At 41.2% G+C, this 15,230-nt stretch overlaps 1 long non-coding RNA gene across 1 annotated transcript; it reads right to left on the bottom strand.

The window, feature by feature from the left end:
* Positions 1–13,289: 13,289 nt before the first annotated feature.
* LOC132473671 (uncharacterized) lies at positions 13,290–14,992 on the bottom strand. Its single transcript, XR_009529450.1, has 2 exons — positions 14,325–14,992; positions 13,290–13,773 (listed from the first exon to the last, which is right to left on the bottom strand). It is a non-coding gene; the product is annotated as an uncharacterized LOC132473671 (long non-coding RNA).
* Between the last annotated feature and the right edge of the window lie 238 nt (positions 14,993–15,230).

Here is a 15,230-nt window from a genome sequence, read left to right as displayed (position 1 = left end):
AACTTAACCTGCGCAAAACCTGCTCCGACCAGGTTTGATTCAGAGCATATGTTTCAATAGTAACTAACATACCGTGTTCATTTTGGAACGGAAAACCTAGGGTTAGCGCAAACCCTGGGTTAATTTACCCGGTTATGCCTTAAAACCGGCTTTGTGGAATACCCCACTGGTTTAAAGTCAGTGGCGTGTTGTTCAGATGCTATTTTAAGGGCACATGTGTGGTACACTCAAAACCAGACCACTATTTCAAGATGTAATTTTGAAAGAGTTTATATGTAAAACCGGTGATCATTAATTTATCTTTTTGAGTACTTATTCATCGCTAATTATTACGGTCTAATATTGTTGTGGGGACCGGGAGTAAATATTTGTTGTGAGACAAAACGTTTGTACTGGGATACGGAAGAGCGGAACCAAAGTGTGTTGCAGTCCGGAATTATATGGTTGAGGGGCACTTCCGGTTCCTCGCCAGACAAGTTTCGGAAAAAGAAAACAAAGCTTTGTTGCTTCATTCCTGTAATGAAATCTACCTGCTTTTCAGGTTTGTACACGGTGAAAATCACACATATTACTATCTTCATGAATCTGAACATTTTATAAACAGGTTGATAAACTTTGGGTACACTTTGGGTTTTAAGTCTGTAATGTCGAGTTATGAACTTTTGAAAAGTCCTTTGTTTGTTTCGCGCGAAACGGCTATTGTGTAAAATGGCAGTTTGTCGTTCGCGGAGAATATTATTGTGGCAACACACTCATCGTAGAGCATGATCAAGTTTACTTTGGCCCTGAACACCTGACATAAATGTTTAAGAATATATTTCATGTGATTAAGAGGTTGATGACGTTATGATAGGATATTTTAAGAAAAGTGTTTATATGATGTGTTATAGCTATATGCCTAGCCTGTCAGTTAGGCAGACCTATCAACCTAGTTCAACATATTTTAACGGTCTGTAACGCAAGTGAGAAGCGCCAAACGCAAGTAGCTTTGTGGGCGGTTCTATGGCGATGTTGCTATTATACCGGTGGATAAATTACTCTTGCGCCCGGCCCTGAAGTAACCTAATTACCCGTAGGTGTGGTTTGGGCGTAACGTGCAATAAACCAATGAGAGTGCCATCTCCCATCCTCTTTAAGAGCGATGGGAGCATTTGAATCTGACAAGATGATATTTTGACAGCGCGTTTGCAGTCTCTGATGAAACAGATGCATGACAACATGAATTTTAAACTTCAAATGGCTCAGTTTATGTCAGTTTATGTCCAAATAATATGGCCTAATTCACACATGGGATAGCGTTTCGAATAAATCTCGGCAAAGAAAATGTAACAGTTGATATGCGATAACTATGGTTCTATTTAATGATCCATATGCACTTATATGCATTCTATATTGCTGGCTATATTTTGTTAAATTATGAGTGAAATTACATTGATTGCGCTGTATATTTCTGTTTTAATGATCGTTTGCTCGAGTCCTATGAGACTCAAGACACGAGCACACCCTGGTTTTTTAACCCCAACTCAAAGAAGAGTTTGAGTCCTAACTTACATAACATTAAGTCAGCAACAAAACAAATTGATACCAAAAAAGTTGTTGGTCTAGCAGCATTTGGTTGAAAAAGACGATAGAAAAGTATGCAGAGGAAGTAAAAGGATGATGTATGAAGTATCATCTAAAATTGTAAGGCATAAGATGTTGTTTTTTCATGTTGTTTTTTCGGTGTGACACGCTTTGCCCTGAATCTCGGACATAACCCAGTCAGGCTCTGACCGAGAGTGGATCTGAACCCACTGACTTCCTTGAAACACCACTTACTTGATATTAGGGCTAACAGGTAGAGTAAGATAAGAAAATGTATTGTCCCACAAGGAGAAATTTGTCTTGGGCTGTAAAGTACATTCGCTGTGAATAATTACAATTACATACAAGCAGGACATCACATACATACAGGAAGACAATAACATAGGCCTATGAGTCGAGTGCACTGTGGCCGGTTAAGGTCATCTTGAGATAACGTGAAGTATAATTTTATTCTAATGTTTTCTCCACCATTTTGTTGACTAAAGCCCTACTCCGAGTAAAGGAATCCTAATCCTACGGTTGTCCACCATTGAGATGTATTGCACTTCACACCACTGGTGTCTTTGTGTGTTCGAACAATCGGTTCATGTCTGTGTGTGTGTGTTAATGTGATAAGCAAGCATATTAATAGAATTCAACATAAAGAAATAATGGTTAATGGTTAGAGATTTGTGGTTTCTGAAGGGGAAATTAAAAAAGTGCCAGGAGCATGAACATAAACAGATGGGCTCACGCACATACAAACACGCACATACAAACGCACACACACAAACGCACACGCACACACACACACACACACACACACACGCACACGCACACGCACACACACACACACACACACACACACACACACACACACACACATATACACACACACCATTTTCTAAACTCACGCATTTACACACTAAGCCACACACATAATTATTACTGCATACAGACACATACACAAGTGCATGTATGTGCGCAAACACAACACACACACACACACACACACACACACACACTCATACACATGCACACACACGCAGTAGACCATTATTGGAAGTGCCGTTGTATTTATCAGATCAAGCCATCAGCCTCCCTCTGACTAATTCATCAGAAAGAGAGAATGAGATGGACAGTGTATGAGTGCGGATCTGTTTTTTGTGAATGCTTTCATACGTGCGTGCAAATGTGTGTGCGCGTACACGCATGTGTATTTATTTATGTGTATGTTTTTGTGTGTAGCTGTGTGCCTGAATGCGTGTGTCTGTGGGTCTTATACTGACTATCGATATTGATCATGGCAGCACAACATTAGCCACTACGGAAGCAATACTTCATAGCAAACTAAAAACAGGTAACTTGATCAAACAATGTCACCCCCAAACACCAAACACTGATCTGGCCTATTTCCACAAGAGATAGAAATAATTTTATGCAACACACAGGTCTGTGTGTGTGTGAGTACTTGTTTGTGATGTGCAGATGTTTGAGTGAAATACGTGTGTCTGTGCGTGTGTGAGTACATGTTTGTGATGTGGAGGTGTTTGTGGACAGCTGTGCTCATTAACATCACCGCATCTTAAGTTGGCGAACAAGACCAAAGGCATATATGTTCCCTTTTTCAGCCTCAAACAACTTTGTTTGATTCCTATTCCTTTCTTCCTCTTCTTCTTCTGCTCTCGTCTCATCCTTTCATGAAGATAAATTAATCAATGCATACATATCTTAGTGGCTTCTGGAGAACACCATCTGTGATTGGTATGTTAGAGGACGGATGCAGTTGAGCAATTGTGTGTGTGTGTCTGAGGTGCCCATGTAACACTAACTGGAAACAGGTAGTGCCTGCATGCCTGTGTGTGTGTGTGTGTGTGTGTGTGTGTGTGTGTGTGTGTGTGTGTGTGTGTGTGTGTGTGTGTGGTGTATGGATTGGAAGGGAAATATAAGGTGTAAGTATTTGTGAATTATTACGTTTTGTGAAAAACCCTGACGTGAGTGACTTTGTTCCAAATCAAAACTCATTAACATTTTCTCACGTCACTTATGCTGCTTTCACATCGCCGCGCAGCAACTCGCCGCCTCAAATCATTTCGATTGAGGGAAGGGCGGCAGAGGGGAGGCAGTTACAATCGCGGCTGTTAGACCAGGAAGCGTTTGCCGCCCAGCTGAGCGCACACAGATTTTGCCCTACCGCTAAGCTTTCCCCATGTTGAAACTTTTGGCATATATCCAAAACACTCAGTGGCCCCAGTGTTTTGGATATGTGGAAGAGGGTGTAGCAAGCCCTCCATAACCCTCTGCACCCAAATGACGGCACCATGGTGGGAGGGGTGGTGAGCAGTCAGCTGTCAAAGGAGCTGATATTTGGAGACGCGGGTCTGATAAGGGACTAGTCAGCAGGCTTGTTCCTTTGGGGGTGGACCAGGGGCCAAAACCAACACCAGAAACTGGAGTTGATTCCTGTATGCCAGGGTCGTTGGCCAGGCAGAGAGCAAGCCCTTGCTCCTTTCTAGCATGTGTTTGAACTTTGAATGAGGTTTGCACTGTGGACTCACAGTGTGATGATTATGCATGCTCTGTTGTTGTCTCCTCTCCAGCGGGGAAAGTCATTGACCATCAAGGGCCACTTGACTGCTGTTACAGCGCACGGTTTTAGGCAGAGCGGAGACAAGAGGTATTCCTGTTCCCACCCACCTCTCACACTCTACAAACACACACCATACACTTGTAAAAGCTTGCTCAAACACACACACACACACGCACACACTCTCTCTCACACACACACACACACAACCACACCAACACACAGCGACATGAACGTTGAAAGCATTATCATCAGGCTGCCCCTCCAGCCGTGACGCCCACAGACCCTCTCCTCTCCTAACAGGGGGCCGTCCATGTGGGTATCAAGTTTGCAGGTTATAATGCTAATTCAATAGCTGCTGTCTCTTGGAGATTTATTTTCCCCAGGCCAGGTTTAGAAGTGACGTAATACATTAGTAATGATGTAACATTTAGTATTTCAATCAAACCTATGACTACATGCCCTCATTTGCATGTCCTTTTAAGAAACCCATCCTTATTATCAGATACGGCCACAGTTTAGAAACACATCAGTATGGTTGTATTAAACATGACCTGGTCCATTGGGTTGTTTACATTTGATGTTGCTACTATATGATCCTACCACGCCAAGGTTCCAGGTTTAAAGGGGTTCATCTAATATGAACCCCTAATACCTAATATGGTCGCTAGTGTTTACATGTGGTCGATAGTGTTTAAATGTGGTCGATAGTGTGTAAATGTGGGCGAGAGTGTTTAAATGTGGTCGATAGTGTTTAAATGTGGTCGATAGTGTTTAAATGTGGTCGATAGGGTTTACATGTTTAAATGTGGTCGATAGTGTTTAATTGTGGTCGATAGTGTTTAATTGTGGTCGATAGGGTTTACATGTTTAAATGTGGTTGATAGTGTTTATATATGGTCGATAGGGTTTACATGTGGTCGATAGGGTTTACATGTGGTCCATAGTGTTTAAATGTGGTCCATAGTGTTTAAATGTGGGCGATAGTGTTTAAATGTGGGCGATAGTGTTTAAATGTGGTCGATAGGGTTTACGTGTGGTCCATAGTGTTTAAATGTGGGTGATAGTGTTTAAATGTGGGCGATAGTGTTTACATGTGGTCGATAGGGTTTACATGTGGTCCATAGTGTTTAAATATGGTCGATAGTGTTTAAATGTGGTCGATAGTGTTTACATGTGGTCGATATTGTTTAAATGTGATCGACAGTGTTTAAATATGGTCGATAGTGTTTAAATATTTTCTTTTCCCTCACTCTCCACCTCATCCCTAACTCTCCACCTCAAGCTGGTGTGTAGTGAGCGTTCTGGCGCCGATTGGCTGCCGTGCATCACCCAAGTGGGTGCTACATATTGGTGGTGGTTAGTGAGGTCCCCCCTTCACTTTAGGCGTCTTTGAGTGTTATTAATTATTATTATTCTTCATGTTTAACCTCTGTTTTCCTTTTATTCCTAGTCTGTTTTACATAGTTTTGAATGATGACTATATGCTCTGTAAGGTGACCTTGGGTGTCTTGAAAGGCGCCTCTAAATTAAATGTATTATTATTATTATTATTATCTTTTGGCGTGGCTGTAATCCACAAGCACGTGAGTCGGTGGAGAACTGGACCATATATAAGGGAAGGAGAAGAGCCCACGCTGGAAATGTCCTCTAAGATTGCCCCCTTGAGAACATGAAGCTTTTACTATCACTATCTTTCAAATTCCTTTCTTTGGTGACAAAATGGTCCCAAACAGGTAAAAAACATCTGTTGACGGACAGACACACACACACACACACACACACACACACACACTGTGGCATCCCGCCCCGTAAACCTCGGCCCGGACCAGCCCGAGGGTTGGTCCTGGATGGCCGTTACCACCGTCACCCACCAGCCGGCGACGGAGAGCACCGTCCATTGTTGTTTCCATTGACACCTGACCGAAAGCCGAGGAGCCACTATAAAAGGACTGACATTTGGGAAGACCAAGGAGGGGAGCGAGGAAGGAGGAAGCGCTCGGGTCCGCGAGCAGCTAGAGGCCCACGGAGGCCCTAGAGACCGCGACTGCATTGTAAGATTTAAGCTGTCTGCAATAAATGCCGTGATCGGCTTTAACCCTTACTGCCAAGCGTCGTTTGTACCTGGAACCCGGCAACAACAAGGACCGGGTTGCCACAACACACACACACACACACACACACACACACACACACACACACACACACACACACACACACACACACACACACACACACACACACGTGCGCGCGCAAGCAAGCAAGCAAGCACAAGTTGTGTAAAGGTCTTGCTAGTTTCCATTGTTGAACTCTTCATGAAATATGCATGTGTGAATACACACTGTGTTTATTTTCTTCTTCTCAACAGTTCCTGTTCTTTTGTGTCTGCATGTTTGTGCATCTTTATATATTTTTCTCTGGGTTGTGGGTGCGTGTGTGTGTGTGTGTGTGTGTGTGTGTGTGTGTGTGTGTGTGTGTGTGTGCTATCCAGCTCTCAGGCTGGTGTGTTTCAAAAAACTGAGATAATGGAGTGAAACCTTAGATAAAAACCGCCATCACACCTCTCATAGTGGCTTTCGGATATGCACACGCACACATGCACACGCACACACACACACACACACACACACACCACACCTAAATGAAATGAATAGAATACAAACACATAAATACACAGTTTTTCACTGGTCTATATGCTAACCTACACCCTTTCCTTTCCTCCCCCTTCTCTCCTCTTATCTCGCCTCTCCTCTCCCCTTTCTCTCTCCTCCCCCTTCTCCCTTCTCTCCCCCTCTCCTCTTCTACGACACCCACTCAGTCTTCCTCATCCTACCTGTTGAGCAAATAAATAAAGCATTGCATAATGTTAACGTTACGTACACATTGTGTGTGTGTGCGTGTTTGTGTGTGTGTGTCTGCGTTTGTGTTTGTGTGCATGAGCTAGCATGTGCATTTCAAAGGGTGAGGAGGCATTTATATGCATGAGTTTGTCCATGGCTGGGCCTTTGCTATTCTGTGTTGCACGACAAAGCATATGTGTGTGTGTGTGTGTGTGTGTGTGTGTGTGTGTGTGTGTGTGTGTGTGTGTGTGTGTGTGTGTGTGTGTAAACGCATTGGCTAGCATCATTATCAGGGGAGATAAACGGAGTGCTGTGCGACGACAACCTCTCAATAGAAGCGGTGACCTTGGTCTGTGCATTAGCAACTTGAGAGGACTCGTTGAGAGATACAATTGCATTTTTTTATTTGGTGTTAACTGCCATGCGGGACATACATAGATGTCCATCCCATCCCTTTATAAGTGATGCCAACGTTTATAGACCCCCTCAGCCAGGACTGTTGTGGAACAGGGCCCCTGACCCAGGGGTAAGTACAAGGCGTCAGTATTTGACTAATATTCCCCCTCCCATCCCTGTAATGAACCCTCCTTGTTCAAGGCCATGTTAACCAGAGGAGCTAATGGTCACATCTGTTGACAGGATTATGGATTGATCAATCAAATCCTTGAACGTCTACAATTACATCTTGTTGGTGCCACTTAAGCACACTGGAACATACAAGAACGCACACGCAGGCACACACAAACACTACTTCTGCTTCTTTATTTTGCAAACCTCCCCCTCTTCCTGTTTCTTCACCCTCTTCCTTCACTTTTCACCTCACCTCATTCTGCGCTAAAATAGCCCAGATCCATCCCCTTCCCTCTTTTAAATCTGAGATTCAAAAATAAACAATGAACCAGGAACGATGACTGGTATAGAATTTATCAAAGGTGCTAAGATGAAAAAATAATTCATCTACCATACACTTTGTATTGTTGATGTACAAACATGACCACTCACTTATGCACAGATTGCTTTTCAGCCATCATGCAGATTTCATCAATTTACATTGTTGTTGACATGCCCCTTTGTGTGTGTGTGTGTGTGTGTGTGTGTGTGTGTGTGTGTGTGTGTGTGTGTGTGTGTGTGTGTGTGTGTGTGTGTGTGTAATACACACTGCCGCAAATTACCTGACGAGGGAGTGACAGTCAGTGAGCGGGATCGGGAGAGAGAGAGAGAGAGAGTTTTAAATGTTTATTGGTATTTTGTACCATATTTTACCGTTTGGGCTATGGCAATTTAATGCATATTAGGGGGATAGAGGGAGAAGTAATAACTAGAAAATGTATTTTCCTGCAGAAAATGCGGTGAGTGCTGTAGTGCAATGTGAGGTTGAAAATATGTTTTAGTAAAGCTGCATAGTTAAGAAATTAATGACGTAAAGAAATGTTAAAAAAATCGGGCAATGGAGTTGTCTGATTGAGGAGCATAGTCGAACTATGGTTTTAATCTGATTAAGCTGTGCATGTAAATGTACTGAATGTAACAAAAACTGAAAGCTAAACTGTAATACTTTCAAAGCTGGAAGATAGTAGTCGTAGTGGTACTAGCTGTAGTAGTAGTAGTAGTATTAATGTAGCTGTAGTAGTAGTAGTTGAAGTAAATGGCAGTAGCTGAAGTAATAGTGGTACCAGCTGCACAAACGATATGCCAAATGAAAGGTATGGTATTGATTGATGTTTTTATCAAGAATAATAATAACCCCGCCATCTTTTTTTAAACCAGCCAAAATTGTATGTTTTGGCCTATTGCTAATTTTTCATGCATAACGTGATTAAAAGTAGTGAAATTTAACGTGATTAAAAGTAGTGAAATTTAACGTGATTAAAAGTAGTCCAATAAAAGTAGGAAAAACTGCCCAATCTGGCAACACTGCCTGCACGTCCTAGGCGTAGGCGAAATTCAATTAAAAAATTCAAGTTTTTACCAGATTATTGAAGATGTGGTGATTTGTTAAACCTTTGAATGAAGGTTAACGGTTAAGAATTGACCAAGTTATGTAGTCTGAAATAGTTAAAGTGTCAGAATGGGCGGACGGCTCCGCCGCCCTCCAATTGACTTTCATTGAAAGAAAAATTATTTTTAAAAGTAGAATACTTTAAAAGTTTTAAATATTTTAATAATCTGAAAAGAAGCACGCGATTCAAAGCTATTCTGAACATTTTGCACTTGGAATGGAGTCTCTAGGTGATAATTTGAGGAAGGAGATTCTCTACAAACAAAGATTGTACAAACAAAGTTTGTAGAGAATAAGAAAGAAAGAAAGAAAGAAAGAAAGAAAGAAAGAAAGAAAGAAAGAAAGAAAGAAAGAAAGAAAGAAAGAAAGAATGAAAGAATAAGTGAGTGTTTTTCACACGGTAACAACAATGTTGTAAATAAGATGAGATATACTTAAATTTGTGCAGCAAAGTTTCCTACGCGCTGTTATAATTTAAGTACATCTCATCTTATTGGAAAGGTTTCAATTATAGAGCTGTCTCTAAAACTATACCCGCTTCAAATATTAGAATTATATGACTAGCACAGGCTGCATAGCTAAACAAGAAGGAATGTGAACAAAGGGACAGACAGACGACAGACACACACACCATCCGACCCGCCGATGGATTCAGCAATGGACATACAGACAAAACAACCACATTCCCCAAATCAAATTAGCTTTACAGTGGTTCGTTTGGAGGACTGCTTTAAGAAACAATAGTCTTAATCTGCTGTTGTTTTCCAAGAGGATCTAAAGCACACTGGAGTCATGGTACCGACCGCTCCAAGGGAGACTCAGCAAAGGGTTGAGTCTCTTGTTGACACACTATCTGATGCTATGAAGTGAGGTCATCAAGAGTTTCTAGTGCAATTAAAACATTTCTGCAGCTTGAGAGCCGGTTCAATTGACGGCAATATGTGTGATCCAAGTACCTGAGGGGCCCTTGTCCGTTGTGGGTCATGCATCAGGGGCAATTTCTCTATACATGCCAACATGGGAAGAGGATGGATATATTAATAAGGAGAAAACACAAGACAGCCAACCGAGCGGGATACCGGGGAGGGAGATTGAGATGCAGCACCACCAGCCTGCACCGTCTGTCCTGGTGGATATGTTCTGAGTGCTCTTCATGCTCCTAGACCCTCCAGAGCCTGGCTAACAGGAATCATCTCCTCCAGCTATCGTCAGATCAAAAGGGCACTTTCTTCCCATCCAGTGGAATTATTGCTGGAGGTTCTTCTCAACGCTGGTGTTGAGAAGAAGATATGTTTAGGTGGAGGGTAAAGGAATTAGATATCAACTGAACTTGTTTGAGAAAAGGCTTATTTTGATCCTACATGAAATGTAGAGTCGGTAGCTTCTGGCACTCAAAATAACGTCATTTCACTCTGGAATTCTCAAGCGATTCTGTTATGCTGGGTTTGCACCAAAAAATATGAGGGGCCGCCTGGGACCGAATTCTATGAGGAGCCGCCTGGGACAGAATTCATACTTGGGGCCCTACTTTAACATTCTGAAACACAAGTGAGAAGCGCCAAGCGCAAGTAGCTTTGTGGGCGGTTCTACGGCGAAGTCGCTAGTTTACCGGCGCGAAAAATGACTCTTGCGCCCGGCGCATATCTAAAAAGGGTTTGTCTGAATTAGCCAAAGTACCCGTAGGTGTGGTTTGGGCGGAACGTGCAACAAACCAATGAGAGTGCCAGCTCCCATCCCCTTTAAGAGCCATGAGCGCATTTGAATCTGACGAGTTGATATTTTGACAGCGCGTCTGCAGTCTCCGATGAGACAGATGCACATGAATTTCAAACTGCAAATGACTCCGTTTATGGCCAAATAATATGATCTAATTCACACATGGAATGGAAAGGTTTTCTTCCACAACTTCAGAAATACTGAGTCCTCAAATAAATTTTGTCAAAGAAAACGTATATGATATAACATATGATATGCGGTAACTGTGGTTCTATTTAGGCTAATGATATACGCAATACATTGTAAACATAGTTTCTTATCAGTATTGTATGCATTGTCGTTATCACCTTGTGTTCCTATTATGCATGTGTCCCCCCGTTAATATACATTGCCATGGACTGTATTATGCGTTACGCGTTTAGTTTGCGTGTGTTTAAACAGATGGACGCGCACGCCTGGTGCGTTACACATACACACCCGCATTCATTCATTCTTTTTAACACTCACTCGCGGTAAAACAATGTTTTCTCACGATCAAATACTCATCAATCCTAAAAGTTATGGACATGTACACGATGTCTGTGTCAAAAAAATATGTGTTTGCTCTACTTACGGTGTTTGCAGATGCATTGATTTAAAAGTACAACTTATTACCGCTGTATCAGCTGTTCTTTCCCAAATAATTTACCAAGCATGTGTGGCTAGGTAGATGAGAGAAGCAAAGTGTATGCGTGAATTGCACAAGCAACATTATGCATGCGTCCTTAAAATAGCATCTGAACAACGCGCCACTGACTTTAAACCAGGTATTTTCTGGTTTGTGGCGAAAGTGGTTTATGAAACGTCAAAATAGCAATAGGGAACGTTTGCGCCAGAACACACCTCCTCCTTTCGCAGAGCCGCCCCTTGGGGGCGCAAGATCGTTCCCTAATTTACCGACGCATGGCGCAGGGGTGAAAAGCACCCTGCGCTAGTTGCAAACTAGCAACGACGCATGGGCCAGTGATTAAGTCAATCGCGCCGGATGCAAGATAGGGCCCTACACTGGGTACACTGTTATTGTAACACTTAATTGATCAAAATGTACACCCTGAGAGTTTTTGGTTGAAAGTGTTGGTGTAGATCTAGGTTGTTGGGAGGTTTCTCACACAGCGAGTGTTGATTTGACCACCCCGCCACATTTCCGGGAAAGAAGCGCAATCCAGAGCTGATCCAAAACTTCGGTAGCCACTTTTTCTAACCCATGCGGTAAGTTTTTCTTAGTTGAGGTCAATGTTGTGCGGTTGATAAAAACTTAAATAATTAGGAAAATCATAGTTTGTTTCTTTTGTAAGGATAAATTGTATGTTACTTTCTAATCCCATTTGTAAAATAATAAGAAATTGACGAACTGGCGATAACTAGCTTAAACTTGGTTGATAATGTAAGGCTGCGGTTGTCGAGAGAGTATTATATCAGTAATATCTGCTACTATTTTCTCTTTTTGGTAACACTTTATAATAACTACACACAATTCATAATTTATTAAGCATTTTTTACCTATTTGTTAATGGTTTGTTCACCATTAGTTATTTATTGTTCATACATAACGTATCATTAGTAAAGCATTTCTTCACACAGTTATAAATGGGTTTGTTCATAGTAAATAAGCCTTCTAAAAAACTATTAAATAATGGTTTGTTCACCATTAGTTATTTATTGTTCATACATAACGTATCATTAGTAAAGCATTTTTTCCACACAGTTATAAATGGTTTGTTCATTGTAAATAAGCCTTCTAAAAAAGTAATTTTACCATTATTATCTAGGTACTTAGGAATGTATAAGGCCGGTTAAAACCTGGAAGTTGATGATTAACAGACTATCTAGACCTACATTTGTTCATGCCTTAAATAAAATGTTATGATTTAGAAATAGGCCTCAACTAATAGCTGGGGTGTTAATACATATGTTACAAATACTTACCAATTAGGTTACCCATGATTAATTCATGAGTTACTACAGATTAGTTGACTACATGGTGTGAGCCCATCTAAAGTGAGCACTTTCTATGCTTTACAAAGCATTTATAAATGAATTGCAAACATAACCTGGACACAAATATGTATTATTCTATTTGGACATGCCTTCAGAACTATGCCTACGGATAGTTAGTGTTACTGCATCTTTAACAAGCACTTAACAACACTTCAATTCATGATTAACTCATGAGTTACTACTGATTAGTTGACTATATGGTGTGAGCCCATCTAAAGTGAGGACTTGCTATGCTTTACAAAGCATTTATAAATGAGTGGCAAACATAACCTGGACACAAATATGTATTATTCTATTTGGACATGCCTTCAGAAATATGCCTACGGATAGTTAGTGTTACAGCATCTTTAACAAGCACTTAACAACACTTCAATTCATGATTAACTCATGAGTTACTACTGATTAGTTGACTATATGGTGTGAGCCCATCTAAAGTGAGGGCTTGCTATGCTTTACAAAGTATTTATAAATGAGTGGCTAGCAGATACCAAAGAGACACAAGTTAAAACAAAATATTATTTTAAGAAAAGGGAAAGAAGCTATGTGCTGAAGTGCTGAAAACGTACAAATATTTATTTTAAACTACATAAATTCTTCTTTTCAACAAAGAACACACAACAAAAAAATACAGATAAAATATGAACAGTGGTATTGTACAGAAAATGTAAAAATTACTTTACAGGAACACTTGTAAAGCATAATACAAAATGCACATAATTATTTCTTTTTCAGTGGTAGCAGCTTACCACTGGCTTTAAGCGTGTTGACTGCGTCAACTATTTCTACATCGCCTAGAATTGTCAAGGCACAGTGTTCCGCAAATGCTTTCAATTTTGTGGAATGGGTATACGTTTTCAAAGCTTCCTTGTACTGGTCTGGGGCAGCAATGGAAAGCTCGGCGATTGGTGCATTGACCACCACTGTATTACGGTCAACACCGACCTTTCGAAATGCCCCAGACATGGTTCCAAGCCTCTTGTAGCATTTAAGAATCTTTTTGTACCGGGCCAAAGCCTGCTCGGGATTCCGGGCTGCAATTAAGAGAACATACAATTAGTGCTATCTATAGTAGGAGTTTTGTCATTTATATTACTGTACTCATACTGTACTCATCTTTAACACACACACACACACACACACACACACTATCTCCTTGCACACACACACACACACACAACGGCAACTATGCTCAGTATGTGTTGCCGGTGAGAGGCAGGAGAAGCTACAGTGGTGGAATGCCCACACACACACAGGGTGAAGGAGCACACACACAGAGTGAAGGAGCACACATACACAAAATCTACTTCCCCACACACACACACACACACACACACACACACTACACTACACTACACTATGAATCTAGTGTGGCTTGTCAGCTACACACTTAAATCTGATTTCAATCTAGAATATGAGATGACCACAAGCTATTCCTCTAAAATTCACTGTGTGAGTGCTAGAAACAATCACACAAGCAATGTCACATCATATGGGAAGAGCCAGCTTGGAGAACACAACACAGCGAACCAGGAGTGATCTAGCACCCAGGTGAGTGGAAAGTGGTGAAATTAGTATTTCTAACCTCTTTGCAGTGTTTTTTCCATTTTAACCCTCTTGGATAGCTTCTTTCTCCCTTTCCCCTTCTTCTTCCTCTTCTTGTCCCCTGAGGATGAGCTGTTGGATGACTCTGAGTCCGTACTCTTTGAACTCATCTCGGAGGAAGATGAGTCCAGTGTAGAGACACTACTGGAACCGGCAGTTGCTTTGGGCTCATCTTTTTTAAGAGCTGTTTAAAAAGATTAAAATACAAACATAAAAGTCACAACACATAATACATAACAACACATATGTGCACGCATACAATGCACAGCCAGATCCTGCAAGTTCATGGTCCCACTTTTTCCCCCACTACTTTTTAAAGTAATTTTAACACTAATGTGAATGTTAAAACAACAATCACAATACTAATGTAAATTGTATTCGGGAGATATGCGAATAACAGGTACACAAACACACGCAGACTGAGAGTCAGACGTTCCTTTCATTAATTGATAGATGTAGCCTGCTGCCAAGCAATAGTAGTACTATTTCCGATGAAAGCAAAGACTGCCTCTTAAACCAGAACCTTACTAAGCGAAGACTTTAACATCATGAGTTTGCGGTTGTGTGTTAATAACAGCAGTTCAATAACCTGATGGACTGTGGAAAGGGAATGTGTGAATCTGCTAATATGGAGGCTTTGACTTTGGCCCAAAAAATCATATTCGAAGTTCGTTTGTTTATTAATATTAATATTCGAATATTTATTAATACTATTTTGACCATTAAATGCCTTCAGTAAGACCTGGGCTGAATCTGAATACTTAGTACATGCTATTTCTGTTCAGTGTCTACTACTTCACCGTACTACAGCTATGCGTAGAACGCCTCTGAAACTCCACCGGACGTTTGGATATGACGTATCTCCCCTCAGATGCCGGCAAAATTA

This window comes from Gadus macrocephalus, chromosome 15 (genome assembly GCF_031168955.1).
Source record: "Gadus macrocephalus chromosome 15, ASM3116895v1".
NCBI classification, from domain to species: Eukaryota; Metazoa; Chordata; class Actinopteri; order Gadiformes; family Gadidae; genus Gadus; species Gadus macrocephalus.
This window is presented reverse-complemented; position numbering and strand designations above follow the sequence as displayed.